At 48.3% G+C, this 27,116-nt stretch overlaps 1 protein-coding gene across 1 annotated transcript in view; it reads left to right on the top strand.

Moving 5' to 3' along the window:
- The first annotated feature begins 379 nt into the window (after positions 1-379).
- ELOVL1 (ELOVL fatty acid elongase 1) overlaps positions 380-27,116 on the top strand; it is a 146,503-nt gene continuing 119,766 nt past the window's right edge. Inside the window, exon 1 of the mRNA XM_030205529.1 lies at positions 380-540. The gene's annotated coding sequence lies outside the window, so the exon portion shown is untranslated. The remainder of the gene's footprint in view (positions 541-27,116) is intronic.

Here is a 27,116-nt window from a genome sequence, read left to right on the forward strand (position 1 = left end):
TGTCATATTTAGATTGTAAGTTCTTTGAGCAGGGACTGTGTTCTGTGTATGGTGTACAGCACTGCTGGGTATGCCTTGTACTGCTATAGAAATGATAAGTAGATAGATAGATATTATATGTGTTACTATGAGGCATATTTTCAAAGCACTTAGCCTTCCAAAGTTCCATAGGTTTCTATGGAACTTTGGAAGGCTAAGTGCTTTGAAAATATGCCTCTGTGTGTGTAGTATTATATTTATGTGTCTGTCAGTGTGTAATAATGTGTGTGTGGGTGTGTAATGTATCTGTGTCCGTGTGTCGTTTCTTCTCCCGAACAGCAGGGGGAGCTGTATCCGTCTTTAAGTCCTGTTAACTGCGCCCCGCCCTTGCGCTGACCTTGGCGTCCGGATGCCGCCGCCGCAGCTGCTGCTCCTCCTCCTTTTTCTTCGGTTCTGAAGTGCCGTCGCCTCACCCGATTTTCTTCGGTGTGCGATTCCGGCTCTCACGCGCTCCGACGCACCGGCACTGTTCGCGCTTTCAGTTTCCCGCCACCACTACAGGTGAGGTGCGCGCGAACTAAGGAGGGAGGGCGGGAGGGGGGGCTGACTGAGCGTTTGTGCGGGGCTCGCGCGCGGGATAAGTAGTAGTAGCAACAGCAGCAGCATCTCTATAAGAACGTTAGCAACGGTTTAGGGGCGGGGGATTAGAATAGATTGGTGTGGCTGTGTGTGAAAGGTTGATAACCGTGGGGGAGGGGGGTTTGGAAAGATTGGTGGCCGCTGGGAGGGGGGGGGGTGTACGTGCTTAGGATGTGTGTGTGGGGGGGGAGGGAGTTAGGAAAGAAAGATTGGTGGCTGCGAGGATGGGGTGGTGTGTGTGTGTGTGGGGGGAGTTAGGAAAGATTGGTGGCTGCGAGGATGGGGTAGTGTGTGTGTGTGTGTGGGGAGTTAGGAAAGATTGGTGGCTGCGAGGATGGGGTAGTGTGTGTGTGTGTGTGTGGGGAGTTAGGAAAGATTGGTGGCTGCGAGGACGGGGTAGTGTGTGTGTGTGTGTGGGGGGGGGGGAGTTAGGAAAGATTGGTGGCTGCGAGGACAGGGTAGTGTGTGTGTGGGGGGGAGTTAGGAAAGATTGGTGGCTGCGAGGATGGGGTAGTGTGTGTGTGTGGGGGGAGTTATGAAAGATTGGTGGCTGCGAGGATGGGGTGGTGTGTGTGTGTGTGGGGGGAGTTAGGAAAGATTGGTGGCTGTGAGGATGGGGTAGTGTGTGTGTGTGTGGGGGGAGTTAGGAAAGATTGGTGGCTGTGAGGATGGGGTAGTGTGTGTGGGGGGGGGGAGTTAGGAAAGATTGGTGGCTGTGAGGATGGGGTAGTGTGTGTGTGTGTGGGGAGTTAGGAAAGATTGGTGGCTGCGAGGATGGGGTAGTGTGTGTGTGTGTGGGGAGTTAGGAAAGATTGGTGGCTGCGAGGATGGGGTAGTGTGTGTGTGTGTGGGGGGGGGGGGGAGTTAGGAAAGATTGGTGGCTGCGAGGACGGGGTAGTGTGTGTGTGGGGGGGAGTTAGGAAAGATTGGTGGCTGCCAGGATGGGGTAGTGTGTGTGTGGGGGAGTTAGGAAAGATTGGTGGCTGCCAGGATGGGGTAGTGTGTGTGTGTGGGGGGAGTTAGGAAAGATTGGTGGCTGTGAGGATGGGGTGGTGTGTGTGTGGGGCAGTTAGGAAAGATTGGTGGCTGCGAGGATGGGGTAGTGTGTGTGTGTGTGTGGGGGGGGGGGGGTTAGGAAGGACTGGTGGCCGCTGGAATGGGGTGGAATGTGTATTGGGGTGGGGCTAGGAAGGACTGGTAGCCCTGGGAAAGAGTGTGTGTGTATGGTTTGGGTTGTTAAGCATTGGTGGCCGAGGAGGGAGGGGTGGGGGTTAGAAAAGATTGGTGGCCATTTGTTTGCTGTGGAGTACAATGAACTACATTGGGGAGGTTTGAAATGAAAAGCAATGGTAGAGAAAAGGTTCCTTTTAAATAAAGGATGAGTCTTGTTAACAGAGAGCCTGGAGACAGGCACCACAGAGGAATGCTGTAGAGCTCTCAGGGCAGCCTGGCACCATGTAGGCTGTTAATGGCTAAACTGGAGTGGGTGCAGCCACAGAGCTGCAGTATACATCAGCTCAGATTGGATAGGACAGTCTCAGCACATAGAGGGTGTGTATGAGGAAGAGTTGAATTATAGCTGTATAGATTGGCCTCTTCCACAGAGAATGAGGGACATAACCTGCAACTGATGATAATAGAGTGTGTGGGAGTGCATTACTGGGTGGGGGAGGAGGCTTGAGCATAATAGTTATTGATTTGAAGGTTGGATTCTTGTTCTATATATCAGATCTTACTCATAACATACTATATCAAATCCATGACCCAAGCATGTGTTGGGAGGTACCCAGTGTCTAAGACTGACTGATAGAGAATCTGATAAAGGAAATATACAAACTACTGTTAATGTCTGTTGCTAGACATATACAGTACTGTACTCAAAACATGTGAGAAACAATTTTTGTTCAGAGCTATTCATGAAAAATGGGGCAAATAAAAGATTAGGGAGTTGCATTCAGTAAGGATGCAAAGAACAAAGCAGGGGATCCCTCTACAATGACGAATCACAGCAGGCAAAAGTAGAGGCTGACCAAAGACAAGAAACCACTGGGTCCTTTATTTATTTTTCATCAATGAAAGACTGTTGGATTATATTTGTTTGTTACATTTGTATCCCACATTTTCCCACCTATTTGCAGGCTCAATGTGGCTTACATTGTACCATAGAGGCGTTTGCCATCTCCAGTAGAAAAACAGAGTTGTGGTCGAATAAGGTTCATGTGTTATAGACACATTGGGGAATCGTAGAGAGGAAGAGTCGTGCAGAGTCTATTACGAGCTTTGGTTTCGTTGTATTGCAAGGTTTAGGCACTTAAGTTGGGTTGATAGGGTATGCCATTTTTCAACAGGTTGGTTTTTAGTGATTTCCGGAAGTTTAGGTGGCCGTGCATTGTTTTCACGTCTTTTGGCAGTGCGTTCCACAGTTGTGTGCTTATGTAGGAGAAACTGGATGCATAGGTTGATTTGTATTTCAGTCCTTTTTTATTTTATTTACTAGCAGTTGAGCCCGTAAAAACGGGCTGGTATTGGGGTTTTCCTTCCTTCCTTCCCCCTCCCTCCCCGCGAGGTCGCCGCCGCCCCTCCACCCGGCCCGGGCCCTCTCTCACTCTGCTACTAAACTTACACATCCATTCGCCGGAACGCAGCACGCACATCAGCTGAGCTGCCGTCGGCCCTTCCTTCTCTGCCTGTGTCCCGCCCTCCTGTGACGTAACGTCAGCGAGGGCGGGACACAGGCAGGGAAGGAAGGCCGATGGCAGCTCAGCTGATGTGCATGCTGCGTTCCGGCGAATGGATGTGTAAGTTTAGTAGCGGAGAGAGGGCCCGGGCTGGGTGTGTGTGTGGGGGGGGGGGGGGGGGTAACAGTAGCGGTGACCTCTGGTGGGCGGGTGCGGTAACCTCGGCGGCGCAGTTTCCCTCTCTGTCCCGCCCTCGTCATCACGTATTGACGCGGGGGCGGGACAGAGAGGGAAGTCTCTATTGCGCATTTGCGAGTGAGTTGGTCACTCGCCATTTATATGTTTGATTTTTGTTACATTTGTACCCCGCGCTTTCCCACTCATGGCAGGCTCAATGCGGCTTACATGGGGCAATGGAGGGTTAAGTGACTTGCCCAGAGTCACAAGGAGCTGCCTGTGCCTGAAGTGGGAATTGAACTCAGTTCCTCAGTTCCCCAGGACCAAAGTCCACCACCCTAACCACTAGGCCACTCCTCCAGCTTGGGTAGTGGAGATTTAGGTATGTCCGTGATGATTTGATTGTGTTTCTTGTTGGTAGGTCTATGAGGTCTGTCATGTATTCCGGGGCTTCGCCGTAGATAATTTTATGGACCAGGGTGCAGATTTGTTTCGGTCATGTATAAAGCTTTTTGGCTAAAGTAGGCTGGGGCTGTGCTGCAGGGAAACTCCTCTTCTAAACGCAAGCATGGGGAATGGGAGGAGGAGGAACTCCTAGACTGTACTTATCAGGGGGTCAGAAGCTTTACCTGGCTTTTCTAAGGAGGAGGACTTCAAGGACCAGGAGCAGCCAAGAGAGGATGACTACTGGCAGGAGGAGCTGCCTCTGAGGGAAGTCACTTCGGTTGTCCACATTTTCCATCGGGCGGAGGTGCTGGAACTGATTTCCCAGGTGTCTTCTGTGTTGCGGTTTGAGGAATATCTCCCCTGGAGGCTCCTCGGATGGTGTATCCCTTGCTTAAGGGAGGTTCTCAGATCCTTCCGCTCTTTCCCCATGCACCAGGACATTTGGGATGTCATCCGAGCACAACGGGCTTCACCCAATGCCCCTTTTCGAGTTGTGAAATCCATGGTTCGCCTTTATCCCACTCTAAAGCAGGATAGGGAGTTCACATCCCCCCACATTGGACGCCGTAGACTCGGCGGTCACCAAGAAGAATATAGTGTCCATGGATGGTGGTTCCATCCTTAGGGACCCCCAGGATTTTAGGATTGTTGACTGGAAGCGCCGCTTAATCAGAGTTTTGATGTGGCTGCCTTGGGAGTCTGTGGTTCCTCAGCTTCTGCAGTGTGTTTTATTACCCCCATCCCTTGTCCCTTGGGAGGGGGGAACACTGCAGCCCCATGGGCTGAAAAAATAAGAGAGACTAACAGGCTTAGATATAGGCGCAATCAGTAACATCTTTATTGGTATCTCACTAAACCAATACAAAGTAATTATTCTCTCTGGAGCAGGTTGTCAGCAAAGCAAGACGCAATCACTATATAACAAAGACTGCTCAGCTAACACTGTCCCAGCCATTACATATGTACTGTTGTAAGTTTTGTTTCTCCTAAATCATGTGATTCCCCTAAACTAGAATCATTAGGTAGCCTATGCCATATATGGATTGTTCCTGTATCATATCAGTCTCTCCCAACGTATATTCACGTGGACACCAGGTGGCTATTGGCTAATCAGTTCTGCGTGCACAGCGTGTAGTTAGTCACAGAGCAAAAAAAATACATATAACAATACCCTTGTGTCCTCTCACCCCAAGACTGAAACATTCCTTAGGCTCACTGTATCCTCAGTCTCTCAGCAGCTCCCAAGGTTATATCCACATTAAATGAAAGGCATACTCAGGTCCAGCCAAATGTGCATCTTTGAAGTGTCTGTTCTCAGCTCCTGAGAAAGCATTGTATGTTACAAAGATGGCAACTTATTAGGCTAACGTGAGAACCAAACAGAGCAATGTCGGGCATAGGCCTTAGTAACAGGCCTAGCATAGGAAGGAATATACAGCAGGATTGGCCTCGTCTAGGAAATCTAGGTTTAGTGAGGCACATCGCTATAGGCTGGGTACATGAATACCTAAGTATTGCCATACTGGGACAGTCCGAATGTCCATCAAGGCCAGCATCCTTGTTTCCAGCAGTGGCCAATCCAGGTCATAAGTACCTGGCAAGATCCAAAGTACATTACATTTTTATGCTGCTTAAAAGTCATGCTTTCCCCAAGTCATTTTAGTAATAACTTATGGACTTTTCTTCTAGGAATATATCCAAACCTTATTTAAACTCCACGAAGCTAACTGCTTTTACCACATTCTCTGGCAATGAATTCCAGAGTTTGTTTACGTGTTGAATGAGGAAGTGGTCCAGAGACCAGGATTTGCAGACTCCAGTTGCAGGTACGTTCTCTTTTGTACTCCCAGTACCCGAGGGCCAAAGATTATTTGCAAGTGCTTGGCTCCATGGCAGCCTCGTTGGAGGTGGTACAGCGGATCAGGGCTTACATGCGGCCCTTGCAGTAGGTACTTCTATCCCGCTGGTCTCTCCAGTCGCACTCCCTGGAGGACTGCTTCCTTCTGCGTGACCTGGTGAGACAGTTGGTGTTGGTGGATGGTGGTGTCATCTCTCAGAAGGCATGAGTCTGGATTCCCCATAGTGGACTGTGGTGACTATGGACGCCAACCTATCCGGCTGGGGGGGGGGGGGGGGCACATTGTTTTGAAAGAGTGGTTCAAGGGGAGTGGTCTTCTCTAGAGGTGAGTTTGTCGATAAATGTGTTGAAACGTTGAGGGATCCGACTGGCCATCCTAGCCTTTCAACCTCTTCTAGTCGGGGAGGCGGTGCGAGTCATGTCCGATAATGCCATGGCAGTCACATATGTCTTATCAGGGAGGCACGAAGAGCCAGTCCGTGGCAGAGGAATAGTCTCTTCTCGTGCAGGTCGGAAGTTCATCTGGTAGGTGTTTCTGTAGTTTACATCGCCGGGGTGGAGAACGTGCAAGTGGACTTTCTCAGTCGACATCTCCTGGACCTGGGAGAATGGAAGCTCAGTCCAGAAGCCGCCTCTCAGATAGTAGACTTCTGGGGCCTCCCGGTCATGGACCTCATGGTGTGTGCCATCAGCACTCTGGTTTCTCACTTCTTCTTCCTGCAAAAGGTGGTCAGGCAGATGGACTCAGTGAGCTGGTACAGCCTTGGCCCAGCATCACCCCCTTGGCCCTAGATGGGCAGAGTTCTGCTTCTGATTCAGCATTATGCTGTCCAGGTGGTTTTGGATGAAATTTAGGTCGACCTTAGAGATGGTTGTCTTTAGGTCGTTTTTGAGATGGTTGTCCCCGGTTTTCGGCGATAATGGAAACCGAGGACGCCCATCTCAAAAACGACCAAATCCAAGCCATTTGGTTGTGGGAGGAGCCAGCTTTCGTAGTGCACTGGTCTCCCTGACATGCCAGGACACCAACCGGGCACCCTGCAGTGGACTTCAGAAAAAGGTCATAGGTGCATAGCTCCCTTACCTTGGGTGCTGAGCCCCCAACCCCCCCCCCCCCATAACCCACTCCCCACAACTGTACACCACTACCATAGCCCTTAGGGATAAAGGGGGGCACCTACAAGTGGGTCCAGGGGGGTTCTGGTGGGTTTTGGAGGGTTCACATTTACCACCACAAGTGTAACTGGGGGGGGGGGGGGATGGGCCTGGGTCCGCCTGCCTGAAGTACACTGCACCCACTACAACTGCTCCATTTACCTGCATACTGCTGTGATTGGCGTGAGTATGGCATTTGAGGCTGGCAAAAAAGTATTTTTAAAGATTTTTTTTGAGAGTGGGAGGGGGTTAGGGACCACTGGGGGGATTTAAGGGGGAGGTGATCCCCAATTCCCTCCGGTGGTCATTTGTTCAGTTTGGGCACCTTTTTGATGCTTGGTTGTGAAAACAAATGGACCAAGTAAAGTCGCCCAAGTGTTTGTCAGGGACGATCTTCTTTTTTACATTATCGGCTGAGGACGCCCATCTCCTAAGCACGCCCCAGTCCTGCCTTCGCTACACTCCGTCACGCCCCCGTGAACTTTGGTCATCCCCGTGACAGAAAGCAGTTGAGGGCGCCCAAAATCAGCTTTCGATTATGCTGATTTGGGCAACCTTGCGAGAAGCCCGCCCATCTCCCTATTTGTGGCGGAAGATGGGCGCCCTTCTCTTTCAAAAATTCACCTGCTAGTCATACAAGCTGTGGATAATACAAACAATATGTCAGTGTATACAAATACAGCTATAGAGGAAATAGATCCATATAAGATATCAGTGAGCCACCAAGTTTTCTTTATAGAATACTAGTAAAAAAGGCCCATTTCTGTTTGTAAGGAAACGGGCGCTAGCAATGGTTTTTTTTTTTTTGTTTTTTGGTATCTGCAGAGTTGTTAGTAAAGTGTGTGTGTTTGAGTGTGTGTCACAGTGAGACACAGAGAGTGGAAAAGAGTGTGTGTGTGTGACACAGAGCTACAGTGTGCCAGAGTATGTGTCTGCGTGTGTGCATGACCCCCTCATTCTGTCTGATGTGCAGTTACCCCACCTTTTGTGTTTGAAGTTCTAGTACCACAGGGGCGAGCAGTGAGTATGTGTGAGTGTGTGTGTGTGAGAGAGAGACAGAGTGTGTCTGTCTCTGTGTGTGTGTGTATTTGTGTGTGTGCATCACCCCTTCCTTCTGTCAGTGTTGCAGGGTCACCCCTTCCTTCTGTCCGTGTTGCAGGGTCGTCCCCTCCCCCCCATGTGTTTGGATTTTCAGTAACTTTTCCTTGTTTTAATCCTGCGATTGTGCTCTTTTGTCCATGCCCTCCATCCATCCATGTGTAACATTTGTCCTCTCCCCTTTCCCTCTCATTCTGTTCTCTCCCCCCTCTCCATGTGTTTTTGTCTGTCTCCCCTTGAAGTTCCAGGCCCCTCTTTTCCTCCCCCCCTCCCTGCATGTGAGAGAGAACATGTGTGTGTCAGACAGAGAGTGTGTGTGTGTTTGAGAGTGTGTGTCACACAAAGAGTGAAAGACTGTGTTGTGTGTGTATGACCCCTTCCTTCTGTCTGAGGTGCAGGGTAGTTTCTTTCCCCCCCCCCCCCCCCCCCCCCCCCCCCCCCCCCCCCGTGTTTGGTTTTTCAGTTCCTTTTTGTTTTTTTTTTAATCTCGCGATTGTGCTCTTTTTTTTTTTTTTTCCTGCCCTTTTTCTCCCATAAGTGTACCTGCTGTTAGGAAAGTTGGTCGGTCTGCTAAGCTTCATGCAGCTTGGGTTATAGTCGACGTCCCCTGCTGATGCGCCCAGAGGCTGTGTCTTCACCTTTGTTTTTGTTTTGTTAGTGCGGGTCCAGAGGGCTGTTCAGCTTCTTGCTGCTTGCTGAGGTGCCCGGAGCCTGTGTGTTCACTTTATTTATTTATTTTTTTGGTTAGTGCAGGACTGGAGGGCGATTCAGCTTCCTGCAGCTTGCAGTGTGGTCGAGGTCCCCTGCTGAGTTGCCCGGAGGCTCTCTCTTCAACCCTTTTGGGTTTTTTTTTTTTTTTTTTGTTACTGTGGGTCTGGTGCCTTTTTTTTTCTTTTTTTTTTGCACGTGCCAGCAGCCAGTTCCTGCGTTCAGCTGTGTTTGTTGACGTCATTGAGTTCGATGCTGCCTAGCAGACCACCTCCGGCTGAGGGAGCCACGGTCCCAAGCATTAGAACGTTGGAGGTGAGTTTATTATATAGGATCTCTTAAACCTCCACCACCCAACTTCCACATTCTCTGTACCCCAACCGGAGAAGAAGAAAAAAAAAGAGAGAGAGAGCGAATAGATAAGTCCAACCAGTATGAACAATTACAAATTTCTAATACAGAACTCGCAAACCTCATAACAGTCCCAGTCCCATCCCCCCTGCCTACCCTTCCACTCAGACAAACACAGGCACACACACACAAAAAAAATAGACCTCAGATTTTGTTTTAAATGAGTGTTATAGCTTCCCGCGTAGGGCCACAATTTCGCAGACCAGAAGGGCGAGGGTTTGGAGATTGATTAGTGAAGGAATGGTATAAGTGATGCACTTAGGGAGTAGAAATCCAAGGGAGCCGTATGTGTTAGGAGGTAAGAGGCTGATATGCAAAGACAGGGAGATGGGGTGATAGTATCTCACCGACCTTATTCAACTTAATGATGATACCCTTGCCCAAACTACTACTATCAAATCAAAACCTCAACCCATACATATACGCAGACGACGTAACTATCTACATCCCATTTAAACAAGATTTAAAGGAAATTTCCAATGCCATCAACCAGAGTCTACACATCATGCATACGTGGGCAGATGCATTTCAGCTGAAACTTAATGCAGAAAAAACCCAATGCCTAATACCTCTCAACATAACACGAACAAATTCACCACCATCAACACACCTAAACTCAACCTACCAATCTCAGACACCTTAAAAATCCTCGGAGTTACCATTGACCGACACCTAACACTTGAGTCACGCGAAAAACACAACCAAAAAAATGTTCCACTCAATGTGGAAATTAAAAAGAGTAAGACCATTCTTCCCAAGAACCGTCTTCCGTAACCTGGTACAATCAATGGTACTCAGTCATCTAGACTATTGTAATGCACTCTACGCTGGCTGCAAAGAGCAAATATAAAAAAACTTCAGACAGCCCAGAACACTGCAGCTAGACTCGTATTCGGAAAATCAAAATATGAAAGTGCTAAACTTCTACGAGCAAAGCTACATTGGCTCCCACTCAAAGAACGCATCACGTTCAAAATATGTACCCTAGTTCACAAATCATTCATGGTGATGCCCCAGCCTACATGATGGACCTTACAGACTTACCACCCAGGAATGCTAAAAAAATCATCTTGCACATTCCTTAATCTTCACTTCCCCAACTGTAAAGGTCTAAAATACAAACTAATGCGAGCATCAACCTTTTCCTACATGAGCACACATTCTGGAACGCACTTCCGCACAACTTAAAAACGATATATGAACTAACTAACTTCCGGAAATTATTGAAGACCCATCTCTTTAACAAGACATACCACAAAGATCAACACATGTGAACTCCTCCCACATGTAACCAGAACTGTCTTACAATGTTTACTTGCTATACAACTATCATATCTTACAATGTTTATTTATGTTACTATCATGTTTTATCATTATCATGTAACCCAAGATCCTTCTGTAATACCATATGTCAATTTTCTACACACTTCAACCATTCATGATGTATTGTAAGCCACATTGAGCCCGCAAAGAGGTGGGAAAATGTGGGATACAAATGCAATTAAATAAATAAATCTGAGGATCGGAAGGCTAGGCTGTATAGTGAGAGGCGTAACCAGCAGTTCAGGAAGGAGGTGGTGGTGCCTCTGTACAAGTTGTTGGTGGGACCCAACTTGGAGTATTGTCTGTTTTGGAGGCTGTATTTTGCTAAGGGTGTAAAAAGACTTAAAGCAGTCCAGAGAAAGGCGACAAAAATGGTATGGGGCTTGCGCCAAAAAAACGGATGAGAAGAGACTAGAATGTGTATACCCTAGAGGAGGGGAGGGACGAGAGATATGATACGGACGTTTAAATACTTGAAAGATATTGATATGAAAACAAATATTTTCCAGAGAAGAGAAAACAGTAAAACTAGAGAGCATGGATTGTGGTTGCGGGGTGGTAGACTTAGGAATACTTTCTGGAAATTCTTTTTCATGGAGAGGGTGATTGAAATTGGAACGTCCTCCCTTAAAAAAGGTGTGGGGTGAACCCAGAGGATGTCTAATTAGAAAATGAATGGTGTGAAAAACAAATGATTGTATGTGTGTTTGCATGTCAAATGGCGCAAAACTGGCGACTCCATCTGTAAAGAACTAAGGCCGTTGCTGGGCAAGCTTGTACGGTCTGGATCCCATATATGGCAGTCCAGTTTAGGATTTGTTGGAGAGGGCTTCGATGGAAACTCCAGTAATTTGGAATGTGAGGGCAGTGCCAGGCAGACTTTTATGGTCTGTCCTGCAAATGACATGACCGATTTGGATAAGCTGGCATGGGCTTCGACTGCAATTTCAGTATTTGGAACCTACGGACAGGGCCAGGTGGACTTCTACACTACAATCTGTCTCAGAAATGCCAAAGAAAGACAATGATCAAGTATCTTATATCGCATTCATTGTTGGTTTAATCCAGGGGCGTAGCCAGACAACAGATTTTGGGTGGGCCTAGGCAAGAAGTGGGTGGGCACCAAGTGTTCTCCCCCCCCCCCCCAACCACAACCCAAAAAAATCTCAGCTGGTGAGAAAATGCTTCTTTCCATCTTGGCAGTCTGCAGCAGGCATGCAATGAAAACTGAGCATGCGCAGATGCCGTTATTGTGGAGAGTAGTGTTTTTGTTACCATCAGGGTGTAATCTTGAGCTGGCCGAGCTTGGGATCCCCACCAGCTCCCACTAAACGTGTGCTATTGTTGGGCAGCCCTGAGCCCCGGCCCACCTGTGGCTATGCCACTGCTCTGATTTGTGATTTCTCCTCCTGAACTGCATTTGCTATAATCTCTGCCCTCCCTGTAGGAAATGATACAGAAAGGATAACGAGCTGGAGGGCACATATCAGCGAACAAAACGATCTGCTTCCCCAGCAAAGTGTGATTATCTCAAAATGTGCACAGGATCATGCTCTCATTCTTATTTATTTATTTATTTATTTATTTGTGACATTTGTATCCCACATTATCCCAAACAAGTTTGAGTTCAATGTGGCTTACAATAAACAGTATAGGATACATAACAAAGAATATTGAACAGAGGATTTGGCGTTTTACAATTTTCACTGTACACACTTTATGATTGCCAGTCATGACAGTGCTTCTTCTGATGCTGGCACCCTGCGTGTGCTTAGTTCTTGTGCATGCTCAGTTCAGTACCAGAACTTTCAGCCAGAATACCAGCAGTTGTGACTAAAACGTCTAGAACAGGGGCCACATCTCTCTGCCAGACTAAAAGGATGGAATTTGGTTGCCATAAATACTGAGTCAAGGAGAATATTTGTCATTAGCTTCAGACTCTAGTTATTATATCAAGATGCTGTTAAAAGTCCAGGCTTGGCTCTTACCTCACCAAGATCCATCAAATAGAGAGAGGATCCCTGGCCATCCAGGCCAGCACACCTGGAGAAGGGAGACATTTGGAACGCAAACTCCAGAGCCTACAAAGCTGCTGCACTTGTTGAAGGAGGAAGCTGGATAAGGAGCCAGCTTTCAAGCCCCCATTCCCAGGGCAGAAACCAAGGAAAGGACCCAAAAACTGGTAATCAGCCTATGCCTCCTTTAGCCTGAGTCAGGTTTGGAACCCCCTATGGTATGGGGGCCAGAGCAATTACCCTGTGTGACACCTCCTAACACCTGCCCTGCCATTCCTATAAGGAAAAGGAGGAGAAGAGAAAAAAAGATTAAGCCATAATCAACTTATCTGTATATACTAGCAGACCTACTTTCCAGGAGAGAAGGAACATTTAACCAGGACTCTTGTTAGTAGAGGCTCAAGAAGCCTACAATGCATATAAAAATGAGAGAGATACTCATAGAGGAGTTGCTCCCTCTGTGATAGCACCCAGAGAATAGGAGTCGTCTAATAACCAGTTCAGTAGAAAAGATTGTACCTAAAGCACTACATTGCATGTACAAGTTGTATATCATCTGTATACAGTTGTGGATACCAGATACAGCATTGTACAAACATACATATTAAACAGTCCCTACCTTTTGGTGCTTATAAGCTAGTCAGGACTGAGAAGAAACACAGAGACCAAAAAACAAAACAAAAATAATAGGGTATGACTGAGGAGAATGAAGTAGGTTGTTACAGGTGAGGACTAAACCGAAGATCATCTGAATATTTAAAGATTAATTTGGATTATGTAAATTGTAACTGAGCGGCAGTATTGTCCTACTAAGATGACAAACGCAATCCATTTTAACCGACAAACCTATTGCAAGACGAAACATATGTAAGGTTGGTAAAAACGGCCTCAAAGAGAGAACTTTTTTAGGAAAGATTTGAACGTGGCCATAGAAGAAACCCGCAAGGAGGCAACTGGGGCTTTATAAAGAAACACAGTCAAATCTTTACTTTGCCTACTCTCTCATGCCTATTCCATACATAAATGTATGGAAAACTCCTCGTAGCTAGCATAACGCTGTCCTTGATCTCCGTACTAGATGGTACACAAGCCTTTTCACCTTGCTCCTACTGCTGCCTCCTTCTCCTGCCATACTGTCTCCTTCCTTTATTGTTGTTCGCTCGCAAAGAAGTTTAACTCCTTCATTCTTGCTTGCTACTTCATCACCTACCTCCCACACTCTTGTGACCTTTTACCCAGATATTAAATACACAATGTTCCCTCAGCAGCGATCTTTGTAAGGTCAGGAATAAAGGAACAGCTACAGCAAAAACTGAAAGGATCCTGTGCAGCACTCTCACTGCAGCCTAACCGGCACCTTCAAGACCAGCACCGGATTGGAGGAGCAGGACAAATTGGGCGGGCCTGAGCTGTGATTGGGTGGGCCTGGGCCCAGCCAGGCCCACCCGTAGCTACGCCCCTGGTTTAATCGTGATTTGATAATGAGTGTTGACTGTTGGGCAGATTGGATAGACTGTTCAGGTCTTTATCTGCAGTCATTTACTATGTAGTTGTGGGTGGGACTTTGGAGGAGATTGTCGTGCTGCACTCTTAATAGATGTGTCTGGATCAACAGGGAGAGTATTGCATGGGAAAATTGAAGGCTCAGAGGAGAGTGTTGCATCAGCTGGAAGGGAAGTGGTTGAAAACTAAGAGTGGAGGAGTGGCCTAGTGGTTAAGGTGGTGGACTTTGGTCCTGGGGAACTGAGGAACTGAGTTTGATTCCCGGCACAGGCAGCTCCTTGTGACTCTGGGCAAGTCACTTAACCCTCCATTGCCTGCCGCATTGAGCCTGCCATGAGTGGGGAAAAAGCGTGGGGTACAAATGTAACAAAAAAAAAACCTGTAGATAGGGGAAAGTGAAGGAAGGAGGCAATTCTCTGTTACTTCTACAAAGATTCTAGGAGTTAGTTGATGGTACCCTTTCTATGAACCTACATGTAAATTCAGTAGTCATCTGTACCTTATTAAAAAATTGAGAACTATCTAAGTATTTTGAGCAATCAGCTTTCTGACGTTTAAGTACAAACTATATTATCTGGAGTGGACTACTGCAATGCAGTATGAGCATGGTGTTCTACACCTATTTGAAAGCTGCAAGTTCAAAATACAGCGTTGAGACTGATTTATTCATTAGATAAATAAGATTCTGCAACTCTTGCATACTATGAGCTTCACTGACTCCCAATAGAAACCAGAGTTCAATTCAGGAAGCCCATCTTACTTTATATGTTGGAGTTCATAAACTTACCGTTAAGCTGTAGATTTTATGGAACGTATAATCTAACTTTGCAGTGTTTGTTTCCCTTCTGTTAGATGTAAAAATAAATTTTCATTCTCCTTTTACTATCGGGCAGTTTCTATTTGGAATTGTTGCCCTTATTGATCTAATAAAAACTAGCCAGACTTTAAGAAATTTAAGATTTGTTTTTTTTATGTTCAAATTTTTTTTTAGCTAGACATATTTGTTTCTAATTCCTGGGTGATATGACCCTAGTTTCTTGCTTTGTAATCTGCAATAAACTGTTGGTATTTTGGGCCATATACGTTTCTGTATAATGTAAAATCTCCAGAATATCAAATGGGTGAAAGAGGATTGTTTTCAGATAGGATGGGGAAGGGAGGTTATAGTGGCATGTGACCTTGTTTAGGGTGTTTAGTGGGTTGTTGAGGGATGAGAATTAGAGAAAAAGGAGGGGAAGGGTCTTGGAGCAGCCAGCAGAGAATTTGGCAAAGTCTTATTGCTTGTATTTATCCCTTAAAAGGGGAGATCTATCAAGAGATTGTATGTAACAAGGACAGTGAGATTCTGGGGAAAAAGGTTGGTGGCTTTTCAGGAGAAAATGTTGTTTTTACTCCAATCTTTGAACCCTAACGTTTTAGGATTACACCTGTGGCAGGCAGATTATTTCAGTATACTTCCAAGGGGGCCTAATGGTTAGTGTAGCGGGTTGTGGACTTGAGGGACCAGGTTTAATTCCCTCTGCAGCTCCATGTGACCCAGAGCAAGTCACTTATCTCTCCGTTGCCCCAGGTATAGTACAATGTACTATTTTTAGACTGCGAGCTCACTAGGGACAGATCCCGTACCTGTAAAATGAAACTCTAAACCACTTAGGTCTAAGCGGTATATAAATATTTAAAATGAAATGGATGTTGGGTTTAGCGAATACATGTCTGATGAGATAGTACCCCCCCCCCCCCCCCCCCCCGCTGAAAGAAGTGGTTGTAACCCCAATTCTTGAAGAGTCTGGAGGGGTTAGATCAGTTTGTGCTAACTTGAGGCCCAATGTTTAACCTGTCTGTTGTCAAAACTGAGAGAAGAAAGTGAGAACAAGTTGGTTTATTTCTGGAGGTCCATGATGATTAGATGCCAGACAAACAAGGTTTTGCTTTGCTATGATGCTGAACCAAGTTTATAGAAATTTCCATTCAACTTTCTTTTTTTTTTTTTTGGTGAGTCTGTACAGTTGGGTGGAATGGTGGTGAAAGAGATTGTCTCTTATGGGGAAAAGATACTTTAAAATATGCCTGGCATCTCTTGGTCTAAGTGCTACTAATGGTGGTTTTTTTTTTTTTTGGGGGGGGGGGGGGGGGGGGCTTTGAGCCTCCCTCTTGCCCCTGGAAGTTTGGGGCTTTGTTTTATGCCAGAAATTCAGTAGATAGTGCCAGTGGGGGAAACCCCTCTTTCATAAGACAAAATTGAGTAGCTGTACTCTCAATTGATCCTTTTCATAGTTCTTGGTTGAAATTCCCCATCCATGGGCCTAATTCTTCTCTTCCTTTGTATTCTTAATTGCAGCCTAAGTTTGGGAGAATTTTCTGATGATTGAAAGAGATCTCTTATCTGCCCAGCTCTGAAGAAGGGCATGTAGTTTTGAGGGGAGAACTGATGCCATTTTAAATCTTCCCCTGCTACCTGAGCCGGAACTAATGAGCTGGCCGACAGTGTAGACGGGGTTTCTTTTAGCCCTGTCATGCGCACGGCGCAAGGCATGCCACAAAGATCAACAAATGTGAACTCCTACTTTCATATCATCAAGCTGATCAATCCATAGACTGGTGGGTTGTGTCCATCTACCAGCAGGTGGAGATAGAGAGCAAACTTTTGCCTCCCTATATGTGGTCATGTGCTGCCGGAAACTCCTCAGTATGTTCTCTCTCAGCAGGTGGTGGTCACACACAGCAGCAGCTCTGGCTAGGCCTCCAAGCCTAATTTTTAGGTTTTGTTGAGTGCCTGGGGTTGAGGGCTCTTCTTGAGCAAGTGCAAACCTGGTGGCGCCAGGTCCCTCCTTTTCTCCCCCCTCCCGCTGGCTCCGTTTAAAAAAAAAAAAAAAAAAAAATTTTTGAACGTCCTTAAAGGCGTTTATTTCGACGTTTATTTAAACGTTTATTGCAGCTACTCACTGGGACACCAGGTCGTTACAGCTCGGAGCGGACAGTAGGTAATTTTTACCTTTTATAGCGGGCAGGGGGTTCCCCGATTGGTCTCCACGTGGCCCATGGCGTCGGAGGGCGAGGGCGCAAAGAGTCGCTCCCCGGATCGCGTGTGCGCTTCCAGAGGGGATGCGGGGGTCTTAAAGTCTGATTTCGCCCTTGTTTGGGTGACAGTTTCGTGACCGATGAGTGTCCCGTCCTTCCTCCGGTGTGGCGGTTTTTCCCGCCATAAACGCCCATCCCCCCGCGGCTCGCCTCCGCCATATTGGGTCGGCCACGCGGCTCGGACGCTTCGTCTTGGGCCGCCCTTGAGGTGGGAGACATTGATGCCATGAACGCCCTTAATTGGCGACGGCACAGAAGCGGCTAAAGTTTAAGCGCCGTTCTTCCCGCGCGGCTCCTTCGCGGAGTGTCGCGCCGGACGCCATCTTGGATGTGCAGCATGTCTCTCCCCCGCTCTTTCTCCTTGCGAGCGCCGGTTGAGGGTGCGTCTAGGGGCTGTAGCCCAGGCCTGCGGAAGTGCACAGTCCTGGGGGGTTTCTCCCCCGAGTTTGTTTGCTGCTGCATCAGGCCTTCCTTATGCAAAACGCTGCCCTGCTCCCTCGTCTGGAAGAGAGGTTGAGGCCCCCGGAGGTAAACGCCCTCGGGTTTGATTCCCCGGCCTTGGAGGACTTTGTCTCCCTCCGATGTAGATGAGGGGCAGCGTATCTGAGTTGCTCCCAACGGTCCTTTTGCGGTATTCCTTGGAGGAGACGGATCCCCTCGGATGGAGCGGATGACCCCTCTGCAGCGCGGCTCTTTAGCTCAGAGGATTTGCCCAACCTGTTAGTGCAGGCCATGGGCATTTTGAAGATTTCCTCTCCGAGGACGTCTCTCCCTCAGCCCCTGTTGGCTCTGCCATTATGCTGGGGACGAAGCGCCCGCCTAGAACCTTCCACGTGCATGATGCCATGCACACCTTAATTTTGGCTCAATGGGATGTCCCGGAAGCGAGCCTTAAAGTGGCTAGGGCTATGTCCCGCCTCTATCCTTTGCCTGAAAGTGAACGTGAGGCCTATCTGTGGCCTACCGTGGATTCTTTAATCACTGCGGTGACTAAGAAAACGGCGTTGCCGGTGGAAGGTGGCACGGCCCTAAAGGACGCCCAAGACAGAAGATTGGAGGCGGCCTTAAGGTCGTCCTTTGAGGCGGCTGCTTTAAGTTTGCAGGCCTCAGTTTGCGGCTCCTATGTGGCCAGGGCGTGCCTGACTTTGTGCAGCGGGCTTCCCCCTCGGATCATTCCTTGAGGGCTGATTGGCCGGCCCTGGAATCGGGCTTGGCCTGTTTGGCAGACTTGCTGTATGATGTCTTGAGGGCCTCAGCTAAAGGCATGGCTCAGACAATCTCTGCGCGGCGGTGGCTTTGGCTGAAGCATTGGTCTGCTGACCACGCCTCTAAATCCCGCCTAGCGAAATTGCCTTTTAAAGGCAAGCTGCTCTTTGGGGTCGAGCTGGACAAAATCGTGACCGATCTCGGCACGTCTAAGGGCAAGAAGTTACCAGAGGTCAGGGCTCGGGCTAGTACTCGTCCCGGTACCTCCAGAGGACTGTTTCAGGAAGCCCGTCGGTACCGCCCGGGCAGGTCGGGCTCTTCTGCCGCCTCTTCCTTCAAGAGGAACTTCTCCCCCAAGCAGCATTCCTTTCGCAGAGACCGCCGTCCCGGAGGTGCTCCCTCCGGTCCTCCCCCAGGGTCTCGTACCCAATGACGGGGCCTTGGTCCACACCCCAGTGCAGATTGAAGGACGACTGTCCTCGTTTCTGGGCGAGTGGACCACAATAACTTCAGACGCTTGGGTGCTGGAAGTCATCAATGACGGCTACAAGCTAGAGTTCTGCCGACCCTTAAGAGACGGGTTTGTACTCTTCCCTGCAAGTCTCCGGTCAGAGCTGTGGCAGTGCAGCAGACCTTGGACAATCTGATCCGCCTGGGTGCGGTCGTTCCGGTGCCAGAAAATCAGCTTGGCAAGGGACGTTACTCCATTTACTTTGTGGTGCCAAAGAAAGGAGGTTCTGTACGGCCTATCCTCGACCTCAAAGGTGTCAATCGGGCCTTGAAAGTTCGGCACTTTCGCATGGAGACTCTCCGCTCTGTTATAGCGGCAGTGAAGGCAGGGGAGTACCTGGCATCCTTGGACATCAAGGAAGCGTACTTGCATATTCCCATCTGGCCTCCTCATCAACGCTTTCTGCGTTTTGCAGTCCTGGGCCGACACTTCCAGTTAAGAGCCCTCCCGTTCGGGTTGGCTACTGCTCCGCGGACCTTCTCCAAAGTCATGGTGGTCATCGCGGCCTTCCTGAGGAAGGAAGGAGTACAAGTCCATCCTTATCTGGACGACTGGTTGATCCGAGCCCCCTCTTATGCAGAGTGCGGCAAAGCTGTGAACCGGGTGGTTGCTCTTTTGAGCTCCCTGGGGTGGATCATCAACTGGGAGAAAAGCCAGCTGCGCCCGACTCAGTCCCTGGAGTATCTGGGAGTTCGATTCGACACCCAAGTGGGCAGAGTGTTCCTGCCAGACAATCGGATTGTCAAACTTCAGGCTCAGGTGGACCAGTTCCTAGTAGCCTCTTCTTCGGGCTTGGGACTATGTGCAGCTGTTGGGCTCTCTGACGGCCACGATGGAAGTAGTGCCCTGGGCCAGGGCTCATATGAGACCACTACAACACTCTCTGCTGCAGCGCTGGACTCCGATGTCGGAGGATTATGCTGTGCGCCTTCCCTTGGACCCAGCAGTGCGCAAGGCGCTGAGCTGGTGGATGCAGACAGACAAGTTGTCTGCAGGAATGCCTCTGGTGACCCCGGAGTGGATTGTTGTCACGACGGACGCCTCTTTGTCGGGCTGGGGAGCCCACTGCTTGGGAAGGACAGCGCAGGGGCTCTGGTCTCCTGCAGAGGCAAAGTGGTCTATCAACCTCCTGGAACTCAGAGCCATTCGGTTGGCGCTTTTGGAGTTCATCCCGGTACTGGCGTTGAAGCCAGTGCGGGTCCTGTCGGACAATGCCACGGCTGTGGCCTATGTCAACCGCCAGGGAGGTACCAAGAGCGCCCCTCTAGCCAAGGAGGCTATGAGTCTATGCCAGTGGGCGGAAGCGAACCTGGAACAGCTGTCAGCGGCCCACATTGCCGGAGTCATGAATGTCAAGGCGGACTTTCTCAGTCGCCATACCTTGGAGCCCGGAGAGTGGCAGCTATCTGCTCAGGCGTTCTTGGACATCACGAAGCGCTGGGGCCAGACGAGCCTAGATCTGATGGCGTCATCTGCCAATTGCCAAGTGCCGCGCTTTTTCAGCAGAGGACGGGACCCTCGATCCCTGGGAGTAGATGCTCTTCTCCAACAGTGGCCGACACAAGAGCTTCTCTATGTGTTCCTGCCCTGGCCCATGCTGGGCAGGGTGCTAGACCGGGTGGCAAAGCATCCAGGCCGGATAATCCTGGTGGGTCGGATTGGCCCAGACGCCCCTGGTATGCGGACTTGATCAGGCTCTCAGTCGACGATCCTCTGCGGCTGCCAGTGGAGCAGGGCCTGTTGCATCAGGGTCCCATGGTGATGGAGGATCCCTCCCCCTTTGGTCTTACGGCCTGGCTATTGAGCGGCAGCGTCTGAGGAAGAAGGGCTTCTCAGACAAGGTCATCGCCACTATGCTGAGAGCGAGGAAGCGTTCTACTTCTACTGCTTACGCCAGGGTTTGGCGTACCTTTGCAGCGTGGTGTGAAGCAGGCTCATTTTCTCCATTCACTGCTCCAATTTCTTCAGTGTTGGCATTCCTGCAAGAAGGTCTGGAGAAAGGCCTGTCGCTCAGTTCCCTTAAAGTCCAGGTAGCGGCCCTGGCTTGCTTCAGGGGCCGCCTGAAGGGTGCTTCCCTGGCTTCGCAGCCAGATGTGGTGCGTTTTCTCAAGGGAGTTAATCACCTGCGCCTCCTCTGCACTCGGTGGTGCCTGCGTGGAATCTCAATCTGGTGCTAAGAGCATTACAGAAGCCGCCTTTTGAACCCTTGTCGAGGGCATCTCTGAAAGACCTGACGTTGAAAGCAGTCTTTTTGGTGGCTATCACTTCAGCCAGAAGAGTTTCCGAGCTCCAGGCGCTCTCATGTCGAGAGCCTTTTCTGCAGTTCACTGAGGCAGGAGTGACTATTCGCACAGTGCCTTCCTTCCTGCCCAAGATTGTTTCTCGCTTCCATGTGAATCAGCAGCTCTGTCTCCCTTCCTTTCGTAGGGAGGACTACCCAGAGGAATACTCTGCTCTTAAATATCTGGATGTGAGACGAGTCATCATCAGATACTTGGAAGTGACCAATGATTTCCGGAAATCGGATCATCTGTTTGTCCTGTTTGCAGGTCCTCGTAAGGGTCTGCAGGCTGCTAAGCCTACAGTGGCAAGATGGGTCAAGGAAGCCATTGCAGCGGCTTATGTGGCCGCAGGGAAGGTGCCGCCTATCCAGCTGAAGGCTCACTCCACTAGAGCTCAGGCGGCCTCGATGGCAGAGGCCGGCTCCGTCTCCTTGGAGGAGATATGCAAGGCGGCAACTTGGGCATCGGCCCATACATTCTCCAAGCATTACCGTTTGACTGTGGCGGCACGGGCGGAGGCCCGGTTTGGAGCTTCAGTGTTGAGGTCAGGGGTTTCAATGTCCCGCCCTGGGTGAGTACTGCTTCGGTACATCCCACCAGTCTATGGATTGATCAGCTTGATGATATGGAAGGTAAAATTATGTATCATACCTGATAATTTTCTTTCCATTAATCATAGCTGATCAATCCATAGCCCCTCCCAGATATCTGTACTGTTATATTCTGGTTGAATTTTTAGGTTCAAGTTTAGTCTTCAGTTACTTCAGGAGGAGTTCGTGTTCAAGTTTTTTCACTTGGATTCTTCAAGAGTTGAGACGAGTTTGTGTTACAGTGAGCTGCTGCATTCCTCTCCCCTCCGTTTTACGGGGCTGGATTGAGACTTAAATTCTGCCGGCACTCCCTCCCGCTTCGTGCGGCTGTAGGGCAGCTTTGTACCCCTCCCGCTTCGGCGGTGTTAGGGTCAGTCAGCTCCTCCCGCGGTTGCGGTTGCAGGATAAGCCAGATCCCCCGCATCGGCGGGTGTGGTGTCCCTCCCCCGCTCCGCGGGGATGAGCTGGACGGATTCCCCTCCCCCGTTTCGGCGGTGGTGAGCTGGGCAGAGTGTCCCTTTGTGGGTGTAATTCTCTAAGTGCTGAGTCCTGCGGATGGAGCTTTGATATCGACATACTGAGGAGTTTCCGGCAGCACATGACCACATATAGGGAGGCAAAAGTTTGCTCTCTATCTCCACCTGCTGGTAGATGGACACAACCCACCAGTCTATGGATTGATCAGCTATGATTAATGGAAAGAAAATTATCAGGTATGATACATAATTTTACCACATATACCCAGAATTGTCTTATGTTATTTGCTTGTTAAACTACGATCATGTTTCATCACTATCATGCTACCCAAGAGCCTTATGTAATACAAAATGTATATTCTCTTATATATTTCCACTATTCATGATGTATTGTAAGCCACATTGAGCCTGCAAATAGGTGGGAAAATGTGGGATACAAATGAAATAAATGACTGTTTTTTCTTTTGGTTATACCAAAGAACCTCTGTGGAGAACAATGCTGTGTATGAGCATTGTCAGCATGAGTATTGACAAGCTTATTTATTCAGTATGATTTATTTACCGCAATTTTGAAAAAATTCATTCAAGGTGGTGTACAGTAAGACTAATATTATTTCCCCTAAAGAAACCATTGCAAAACAGTTGGGCCCCGTTGGGAATTTCATATTGAGATAAGTCCTCATAAGTTTGTTATACACTTGAAATTGTTGTGCATTCCACGTGTGTGTGTGTGTATGTATGTGTTTATGTATATATATAGTGTTTTTTTGCTGGCGCCGATGAAAGATAAACAGAGGCATTTATAGGCAGCATATACAGCTAGTCATTGGATTTCAGTGACAACATTAATTGCTAGCTGTTGACTACTGAGGTATTTTTCCTCCATAAAAAAGATATGTGATATAAAAGGTCAAGATAAGTGTTAAATATAGCTTGATTGTTTTCCTGGGCGGACCACATGGTGGGGGGGCACAGGAGTGTTGGAGAAAGAGGAAACAGATGCGAGGAGGGGAAGTGTTAGATGGACAGATGCTTGAAATAGGGGATGGAAGGATCAAAGAATTGGGAGGGGAGGAAAGAGAAGGGAAACAGTGGGGATCATGGATGGAGGGAAGAGAGGAGATGGTACCCATGGAGGGGAGAGTAAGGGAAGGGGATGAGATGGTGCCCATGGAGTGGAAGGGGTGAGATGGTGTCCGTGGAGGGGAGCAGGATGGGAGGAGGTACACATGGAGGGGAGTAGAACAAGAGGAGAGGAAATGGTGCCTGGGGAGGGGAAGAAGATTGGGGGTCATGGTGCCCGTGGAGAGAAGGGAGAAGTGAAGAGGAGATGGTGTCTATGGAAGCTAAAGAGAGATGGAGAAGAAGAAACAGAGTACAGGAAAGCAGAGCAAGATAATTTGAAAGAAAATCACCAGACAGCAAAGGTGAAAAAATTTTATTTGTAGTTTTGTAATTGAAATGTCAGTTTTGAGAATTTACATCTGCTGTCTATTTATTACATTTGTACCCCGCGCTTTCCCACACATTGCAGGTTCAATGCGGCTTACGTAGTAATTTGAAATACAAAGTGTTATAAGGAGAGAAAAATTTCAAACTGTAATAAAACATAGTAATGGTGAAGCTTAATGTATGATTAGGATAAGGGAAGGTAAAGAGGATAGGTTGGGGGAAATGGGGTAAGGAGGGATATGGTAAAGGAGAGATGGAGAAGAAAAGGTTGGAATGAGTAAAGGGAGAATGGGGAGGAGGGGTAGGTATAACCAATGATGAGGTCGGTATCAGTGTCAGGACAGATTTGGAGTGTAGGCTAATAAGATTAAGTTGGGTCATTAGAGTAGGCTTGCTTAAAGAAATGAGCTTTCAACATTTTTCTAAACGGTAAGTAGTCGTTGATTGTTCGGATAGATCTTGGTAGAGCATTCCAAAGCTGGCTGCCCAAAAAGGAGAAACTGGATGCATAGTAGGTCTTGTATTTAATTCCTCTGCAGTTGGGAAGGTGTAGGTTGAGACGTTCATGAGGACATAGATCTATTTCTGGTAGGGAGGTCGATCAAATCACTCATGTAGCCGGGGGGATACACCGTGTATGATCTTGTGGATCATTGTGTGGACCTTAAAATTTATTCTTTCTTTGATGGGGAGCCAATGAAGCTTCACTCGAAGAGGTGATGCACTTTCGAATTTTGACTTGCCAAAAATAAGTCTGGCTGCTGTGTTTTGGGCAGTCTGGAGTCTCTTCAGTATTTGGGTTTTGCATCCTAAAAAAACACTGTTGCGTGGGTCATAACAGTGGACTGTACTAGGTTTTGGAAAGTGTTGAATGGGAGATATGACTTCACTTGTTTCAAGGATATTGTAAACAAGAGGGGTGCTCGTGTGCGCTGCAGCCTGCTAGTGACTCTTGTCCAGGCTCACACGCTCTCTGCCTGGCTTCTTAGCACTCTGCTTCTGAGCGGCTTGTAAAGACATGTGCGCTTCCTGCTCTCCACCCGGCCTCACTGGCCCCAGGCTCTTGAGCAGGACTCTGGCAAGTCTTCTCCCAGCAACTTGCAAGCACCAACCTCAATTTCCTGGGCTCCCTTCTCACTCAGGGTGACTGCTCAGCCCTGCCTTCCTCCTACTGGAAATTCTTTCCAGTTACGTTCACTGTGCCCCAGTCACTCCTCTGGTTCACGGACAGTGACCCACTGCACTTTCCCTGGGACTATAACTCGGTTTCTCCAGCCTTCACCAATATGCAAATTAGGCAGTCAACAAATGCAATTTATTAGTACTTGGCTTCAGTCTTCTTTACAAGTATTACTCCTTTGCAAATACACTCACTGAGCCCATTCCCTTGGGTAGACCTGGGTCTCAGTTTAAACAGCCTCCTCCCCTGGACAGGACTTTCTTCATTCACCACAACTTTACGGTCCTGTCCTCCACCCCACGGCCATTAGTCCATTTTAAATAATGCATAAGTCCATCAATTACATAGCCTGGTAAGTACCTTCCTTTCCCCCTGCTGTCCTCAGGCTTCAGTCAGTCTGGGTCCCTCCATCGCCTCCTCCAGGCAATCTCCTCCAGCAGGCTTCAGGCTCTCCAGGTTCCCATCTCTTCCCAGCTCCTCGGGAGGTACTGTTTAAATACGGCTGCTTAATAGTCCACCACACCCTTCCTGGGCCCCTCCTTCTAGTTCTGGAAGAGTCCAGAACCTTCTGGGTGCCTTTTCTCTTAAAGGAGAATCCTCTGCTACCGGTACTCCCTGGTCCCCATGTTCAGTCCTTGGCTGGAGCGCCCTCTGCTGGCCCCTTCAGGTCATTACCCTGATGTCCAATGGGAGCTCCCTCTAGGGACCATATCATGACATTTTCCCTGTTTCCAGGCAGAGAGCGCCCTCTGGCGGCCTCCTCAGGGTAGGCCAAGCACTGTTTTTATCACAATATGGAGAGTTTGACATCAGGGGTGTTAAGAGTAGTTGGGAGGTGAGGGGAGTATTGAGGAGAGAGAACTAGGCACTGCATTTTTTCTTGATTTAATTTCATTTTAAAAGCAGCCCAAGAGGTTAGAGTGTACTGTACAGGAGAAAATATGAGGGGTGCTTTATATGATAGAGCGCGCAATTAAAATTTTTAATCGATGGCTAGTCCTACTTCTAACACTTCAGCAAAGTCTCTCACAAATATATTAGACAGTACATACTGAAAATATTGATTACATTAGGAATTGATACAAAGAAATGTAAAGCAGGAGGTGATGCTATAACTCGGTACCTCGATTCAAGCAGTACAATGGGGCGTGCTTAGTGCAGTTCTATAAGCTGCGTTAGAATACTACTGCAGACCCCTTGCACCATGTCAGTGGCAGCTAATGATCCTCCCAACTCTTATATTTCCAAGTTACTCGCTTTAACGTCCTCCTTTAATCTCCAACTATGCTCCACCTCCCCCACTCATCAAAATGGTCACTGTCTTGATCTCATTTTCTCCTCCAACTGTTCACCTTCTAGTTTCCTTGCCTCTGATCATCCCTCCTCTGATCACCATCTTATAACTTTCACACTTAAATCCTCCCTCTCAGTCCCGTCCTATCCTATCTAATTTATCTAGGAATCTTCACGATATTGACCCTTCATCTCTATCCTCCCATGTTTCAAACCTCCTCTCTACTGTGGCACCATCCACGTCTGTCAACGAGGCTGTCTTCTTACAACAATACTCTATCCTCTGCCTTAGACACTCTTGCACCTTTGATGACCCGCCCTGTAAGGCGTACAAAACCCCAACCTTGGCTGACTTCTAATATCCGCTACCTACGTTCCTGTACCCGCTCCGCCGAACGCCTCTGGCGGAAATCTCGGGCCCTTGCTGATTTCTTACACTTTAAGTTCATGCTGACCTCCTTCCAATCTGCTCTTTTACGTGCCAAACAGGATTATTATATCCACTGACCAACTCTCTTGGCTCTAATCCTCGACTTCTTCACCACATTGAACTCTCTCCTCAAGGTGCCCCCTCCCCCAACTCCCCCTTCATTATCTCCTCAGACCCTTGCTGAATTCTTTCACAACAAGGTTCAAAAGATAAACCTTGCTTTCTCTACCTCACCACCTCTCCCTCCACTTGTCCGTTCCCCTCTCTCTCCTTCCCCTCATTCCCTTTCCTCCTTTCCTGAAGTTACTATTGAGGAAACTACACTTCTCCTTTCTTCCTCAAAATGTACCACCTGTTCCTCTGATCCCATTCCCACCCACCTTCTTAATGCCATCTCTCCTGCTCTTATTCCTTTTATCTGTCACATTCTCAACCTCTCACTTTCCACTGCGACTGTCCCTGCTGCCTTTAAACATGCTGTGGTCACACCTCTCCTTAAGAAGCCTTCACTTGACCCTACTTGTCCCTCTAATTACCTACCCATCTCCCTCCTTCCTTTTCTCTCCAAATTACTTGAGCGTGCTGTTCACCGCCGCTGCCTTGATTTTCTCTCCTCACATGCTATTC

The sequence above is a fragment of the Microcaecilia unicolor genome, chromosome 6 (assembly GCF_901765095.1).
Source record: "Microcaecilia unicolor chromosome 6, aMicUni1.1, whole genome shotgun sequence".
In the NCBI taxonomy this organism is placed as follows: Eukaryota; Metazoa; Chordata; class Amphibia; order Gymnophiona; family Siphonopidae; genus Microcaecilia; species Microcaecilia unicolor.